Source organism: Echinops telfairi, unplaced genomic scaffold, assembly GCF_000313985.2.
Source record: "Echinops telfairi isolate 266 unplaced genomic scaffold, ASM31398v2 ScPeMD7_7469;HRSCAF=8507_0, whole genome shotgun sequence".
Classification (NCBI taxonomy): Eukaryota; Metazoa; Chordata; class Mammalia; order Afrosoricida; family Tenrecidae; genus Echinops; species Echinops telfairi.
The window spans coordinates 27,829,600-27,836,281 of record NW_022111372.1 but is presented as its reverse complement, the minus strand read 5'-3'; the positions used below and the strand labels follow the sequence as shown (position 1 = coordinate 27,836,281).

The 6,682-nt window shown below is 41.1% G+C and overlaps 1 non-coding gene across 1 annotated transcript; it reads left to right on the top strand.

The window, feature by feature from the left end:
• Window positions 1-1,416: 1,416 nt before the first annotated feature.
• LOC115873589 lies at window positions 1,417-1,523 on the top strand. Its single transcript, XR_004048488.1, has one exon. It is a non-coding gene; the product is annotated as a U6 spliceosomal RNA (small nuclear RNA).
• The last annotated feature ends 5,159 nt before the right edge of the window (window positions 1,524-6,682 follow it).

Below are 6,682 nucleotides of genomic sequence, written 5' to 3'. Positions count from 1 at the left end.
CCTGACCTGTGTTTTCTTCTGTTACATGTAGCTATGACTTGGAGTTAACCAATTGTAAGTAACAACAACATTAATATATAGTATTGGATATTCATAGGAAATATTTGGTGGACAATTTTCCATCCAAGGAAGGGATCCTTGTTTTACCCATCTATGAGGACTCAGTAATGCTTCCCACTGGGCTTTGGCTGCAGTGGCTGAACAACAAGCCCTGGTTGGTTTGAATTGCTTTACTACTCCTACCCCACTTACAGATACACAGAGAGAGGAGGGGGAGTGTAGGTGTGGGTAGGAGGCCCAAGAGGGGAGCTGCCTGCATTGCTTCCAAACACTAATGCCCACTGACAGTTCTAAGTGCTGTCTACCTTCGGCTTCAAGTCAGATATAATAAAACAAAATCAGCCATTATGAATAATGCTTTTTAACTTTTGTTGTAAGCCTCACAAAGACATTTGCTATCCCTGACTGGTGTCAGATGTAATAAAAATAATTATTCTCTGGAAGCATATAGCTGGAATTGCTTACAACATGGCTATTGTTTGCTTGCATCTGTGTGAGTTCGTCTGGTCACACAGCGTGCAACATGCCGCTCGGCCGCCAAAGGCTCCGGACTTTCACCCACTGTTCGGTGCTAGGGGTTTGTGTCTTTCTGGATGTCTTAAACTTGAAAACGAAAAGCACTAGAGTTTTACATCCGTTTCTTAAGGACTCACTGGAAGAATGTTTACTTGAACAGGAGATGTGACCTCTCCTTTCGTCCTGGACTAAGTGTTCACATCTAATAAAGTCAAAAGTAGACTTTGTACCCACTTTCCTCAGGAAAAATTCACTAAGACCACAGTCTTAGCAATGAATGACGCTGAATCCTTTGCTCTATATTATTAATCTTCTCACTTTGGTCTTTATGGTTTTGAGGCTACTCTAAAACAAACATGTAGACTTTATGAGTTTGGGGACTCCTTAGAGGTCATCTAATCCACCAGCTTCATTTAATAATTAAGAGACTTAGACTTGTTCAGGTGCCACATTTTGGCGGAGGCCACATGATGTCTGATTGTCAGAAGCCAGGTGGGAACCAGCACTTCTATGGAGTTCTTTTTACCTCACAGAGTTTTCTCAAACATTTACCAAATGGTACCCTGTTTACTGCTTCATAGATTCCATGATGAAAAAATCTGGTCCACAAAATCATCTATGCACTTAACCAATGTTTATGAAATGCTTACTACATGCCCGGCACTTTCTAGATGTTGGGGATATAATGAAGAAGCAGAGAAATATAGACTCTGCTGTGAGGCGTATTCCATTTTAATGAGAGAACAAGATGCTAGAAAGGACAATCCAACGAATTTCCAGGCGTGTTCTATTGCATTGGGCAAGTCAGCTGATGAAGACCTCTTTAAAATGTCGAGGCGCGTGCTCGCTTCAGCAGCACATAGACTAAAATTGGAATGACCCAGAGAAGATTAGCATGGCCCCTACTCAAGGATGACACGCAAATTCGCGAAGCGTTCCATATTTTTAATAAATGTAGCACTAATTCTTTAAAAAATAAATGTTGAGGAGCAAGAATGGCACTTTGAAGATCTAGGTGCACCTGACTCAAGTCAGGGTCCTTTCACTCAGCTCATCTGGACGTGAAAGTTGGACAATGAATTAGGACAACTGGAGAGCCGTGGATGATTTGCATTATGCTGCTGTTGAAGAGTATTGAAAGAGCCATGGACTCTGAAAACCAAATGCCTCTGTCTTGGAGGAAGTCCATCCAGGAATGAGAATGGTGAGACTTCAGCTCATGCGCTTTGGGCACATTAAAAAGAGAGACTAACCCCACGCGAAGGACATGCTTGGTCAAGTAGAAGGGCAGTGAAAGAGAGGAAAGCCCCGGATGAGATGTAGTGAGCCAGTAGTCGTAACAAAGGGCGCAAACCTAAGAACCAATTGTGAAGATGGCCAGGACTGAGCAGTGTGTCCTTCTGCTTCAGTCTGTTGTCCACGGCTTCACTGTGAGCAGAGCTGAGTCAAGGGCATCTAAGAACAGAAGCAGCAGCAATAGCAGCCCTTTATGGAGCCCCTGAGTGGTGCAAACAGTTACCATGTTGAGTAACTAGCCACAAGTTTGGAGTCTACCCAGAGGTACCTTGGAAGAAAGGCCGGATGATCTGCTTCTGAAAAATTCACCATTGAAAACCCTGTTCTGCACAGTTCTACTCTGACACACATGACCAAAACGGTCTTTTCCATTTTTTTTAAACCAGACGGTATGCTACTTATTGGGTATTTCATTTCCCTTAATAATCCCTATTAGCCTGAGAATTTATTGTTTGGCACTGACTTAAATATGCTTATCCAATTTTCCTATTTTAGAGCTTATAAAAAGACTTCTTCTTTCCAGACTCCCCTTGTTGTTATAACAACAATGATAAATCTTCGCTGACTGATTTGAGGAGCTTGTTGAATATGATAGCAACAATTACTGAACTGGCAGCTTACGTTAGGGCACACACAATCTGTTGAAGTGCTTCAACTGCTTTATGAATTGGGTCCGTGTAAATTCTACATCATTGTCATAATATTTACTCTGAAAACTCTTGGTGGGACTAGCGTTGCTATTGCCGGCTCTGCTGACATCAAGGAATCTTAAACTTCCTTTTTGACGGGGAGGTTTTATTAGGACTTGTTTTGGCGATGAAAACACATGTCCTCTTGCAGGCATAGATTGAATCCATAGATTTTTAAGGATTGACTTTGGATTTGAGATTATCTATTGCGTTGTCTTTAGATCTGGCTGTACCACAGAATCTACTGGGGGGGATCTTAGAAATACGTGGATTCCTACACTCCATCTCTGGGAGTCTGCTGATTCAAGAGGTACCATGAAATAAGGAAAGAACGTGTGTGTCTCTGTGTGTAATTTTCCATTTCCTGGTTATTCTTGTAGTTGGGAGAACTAACCACTCCACTTGGAGAACATTGAAGACTAGAAGGCTGAAGTCACCTGGGAGATGACACCAATTCTGAAATCCCCTGGGTTTCTCCAATTAGAAGAAGAACTGGGAGATAATAGGGGTGCCTAGGAAATGGTTCCATTGTAAATCTCAACTTTTGATTCCAATGGGCATCTTCGCAGTGTTTCTTACCATCCACTCATTGACTTTTCTCATAAGAAATACTCAGGTACTTTCAAAAATGCAGATTTCTAGGATCTCCCTTAGACCTACTTTATTAAAATCTCTGGAGATGGGACCTAGCAATGTGTGTTCACATGAAACCTTCAGTAATTTCTGATGCACAATTCAGTTTGAGAGTTTCTGTATTCTCTTTCTTTTTATTTACACTGGGACCACATTTGTATCTATAGTTTGATGGCACCATTTATTGAACTAATCAGAATTAAAGGTTGCTAGCATTGAATACCTGAGGCTCATACCAATTTCTTTTTGTGTGCGTGTGCCACGTCACTATTGACCTCATTTCTCAAAATGCTCTATTATAAGTGATTTCCAGTTATCAACCCCCTTATCTATATCATCCTCTATTTTCCCATTTAAGACAGAGAAGAACGGATGTGTTAAAATTGTGGTGTTGGTGAAGACTATTGAGTATACGAGAAGAATGAGCCAATCATTCTTAGAAGAAATATAACTAGAAGCAATACCTCCTTAGAAGCAAGGCTGGTGAAACTTTGGCCCACTTACATTGAGAAAAACCAATTACTAGAACAAGAAATCATGCTTGGTACAGGGTCAGCCAAAATGATAGTCCCTCAGTGAGCTGGATTGGCACAAGAGTCACAACAATGCACTAGAACAAAACATTAATCATGTATATGGTGCAGGAATGGGCAACGTTTTATTCTGCAAAGGTGACATAAGGTCACTGTGAGTGCAACTAACAACAACAACAACAAAAACATTTCCTGTCATCTTGGATAGCTCTACATCTCGTTCTACATCTACTTCTCTTCCTCTACTTGCCCCTTCTGGATTCATTGCTCTCCCTCTCATAGTTTCCATTTTAACTCATGTCTATGATAATTTCTAAATCTTTCTCTCTAGCCCAGAGTCATTTCCTAAGCTTCAGACCGATGCATAGATCTCCCTGCTAGGTACTTGCTGTTTGGATCTCCCAGTGACCCCTGAATAGACAAGGTCCCAATAGAGTTCATGATCTTTCTCCAGAACTTAGCTCTCCTCTGTTCTCACGACTTGAGTTGATGATGCCTGCATTAATCAAGCAACAAGTAAATTCTCAGATTGACTTCCAATTCCTTATCATTTTCCCTCCATCCAGGATTAGACCATACTGATTTGATCTGTTGAATATATCTTTCTCCCTAACTTTACCACTGTATCACTGAAGACCCTTATCACCTTTCATCTGGGCCTGGATACTAGTTTCCCTTCTACGAGTTTTGCCATGCCCAATCTATAAACTACTTTAGATGCCAATCTGCTCATGTCACCCCACATGCTTAAAACTCTTGAGGAATTACTTTCAGGATGAAGCTTATACTCCTTAGTGTGGAGTTAAAGGCCTTCTAAGGTTTGAGTGTTTTCCCATTGAGCTTCTGTTCATCACGCCTCCTCCTTCCTCTGTCTAACAGCGTAGACACGGAGAATTATGCTGCTGCCTGCTGCCTTTTGGCTTGCTCAGAGGATTTTCCCTCTACTTGCAAAGTCTTTCTATCACTTCATTCATTTTCTAGGATTTCCGTCACAAATGACAGAAACATTGAGGCCTTAAAACTACAGAGACTGTCTGGGGGCCAAAAGTCTGACACAAAGATGTCGGTAGGGCATCCATCTTCTGCAGGCTCTGGGAGACTCCCGTCGTCTTTCTCCCAGTTGCCGGTGGCTCCTTATCAATCCTTGGCATGCCTTGGCTTGCAGCTGCATCTCTGTCTTTGTCTTTACCTGGCCACCTCTGTGTGTCTGTCTGTGCCCAAATTTCCTTCTTCCGGAACCAACCGTTGAATTTAGGTCTGACCGAATTTGCTATGACCTCATCTTAACTTGATGCCGTCTGCAAAGACTGTATTTCCAAAATAAGATCACATTTCTATGTATTGGAGGCCAGGACTTCAACATATCATTTGGGGACACAATTCAACCGACAACAATCATTGTATTTTTTCTTTCTATCCAATCAAATACTTTTCTAATCACACCGCTATTTATGACATTGTCCCTCTGAAACTGTGGCTGACCTTTCAGATGGTGATGGCCACCATCCAGCCCTGAACACACCTCCAACATTAATCTGCACATAAGAATTTTTAAAAAATGTTGTATCCATTGTTTTTACTGAACTTAAATGTCTTGTTTATTTGTTACCTCCAATGTTGGGATCATGATTGGCTCTTAGAAGATATTTAATTAACACCTGCTGTTGAATGAATGAATGGATGGATTTATTTATAGTATCTGATTTTTGGAAATCATATGAAAACACATACTTATTATTTTGGCTATTTTTTCAATTTATGAAAACAAATTCCATGAATTAATGTGCTGGCAATAGAGTTCATAAAAATAACTATGCATTCTGATTAATTGGCTCATGTCACCCAATTAAATTTACCAATTAAAGGGTCAGCCAGAAGCAGGAAGTGAAGCAAATGTACTGTGGCATGAATCAACATTACAACCAAGTCCCTCAAGCAGCTGATGGGAAGGGGTTTTAACAAACAAGCAAGGTTACTAGGCATTACTTCATCTTTTATGACATCTTGGACTTTTTCTTTTAACCAGAGGAAATCATATTTCATCTTCGTAAGTAAAAATCATGCTAATAATGGAAAGCAAAATTATTCCAACATTTTAGCCAAGATTATAGTGCCAGACATAAATAAATGAAGTTTCAGATGCTCATGTGTGTCTAAGTTTGCCTGTATTGAGTGGGAGGACTCTTGCCTTCCAGGAGGTCGGCCTGGGTTCAATTCGTGGCCGGTGTACCCATGCACAGCTATCTGGCGAGGATGCTGAGCAAGTGTCAATGGGACTTCTACTGACAAAGACAAATTAAGAAGAAAGATCTGGTGACCTACTTCTGAAAAATCAGTCCATGAAAACCCTAAGGACCACCATGTATTGATCCGCAACCAATCATAGGAATGACACGAGACCTGGCAGTAATTTGCGGTATTGTACATGGGGTTGGCATGAGTTGGGGGCTAACTCAGTGGCAGCTAATGGTAATAACCTTTAGTTCATTGCAGCATTAAGAAGAAGGAAGCCATTGGTGGCAAGCCAGGCCTTACAGGCAGGCAGGGCAGAGCACTTTGCCAAGACAGACAGCTGATAAGGGATGGAGTGGGCCACTCAGGATTGTTTCTTGAAAGTCATTAGGTTTAAGAAAAAACAAATATAGACTGCCAAGCCATGAACATTTATTGGCTTGTCAGCCAGGGCCAGGCATGGCATATCATGTTTTGTATAATCTATGCCATTCAATTGACTCTGCAGCCTATGAAGCTATTACGAATGCCTCAATTTTTACAGACTCAGGAGTTGTTAATTGGTTCTCTGCAGTTCAAGAATTAGCTGGGGAATCAGAAAACAGAAGCCTGATTGAGTCCATCATTTAAGATTTAAGAGGCTATGGTGATGATCTTTCCTGAAATCAAAGAAAAATGGCCATCCAGCCCCTGGTATATGATACTTGAATTCATCCATAACTT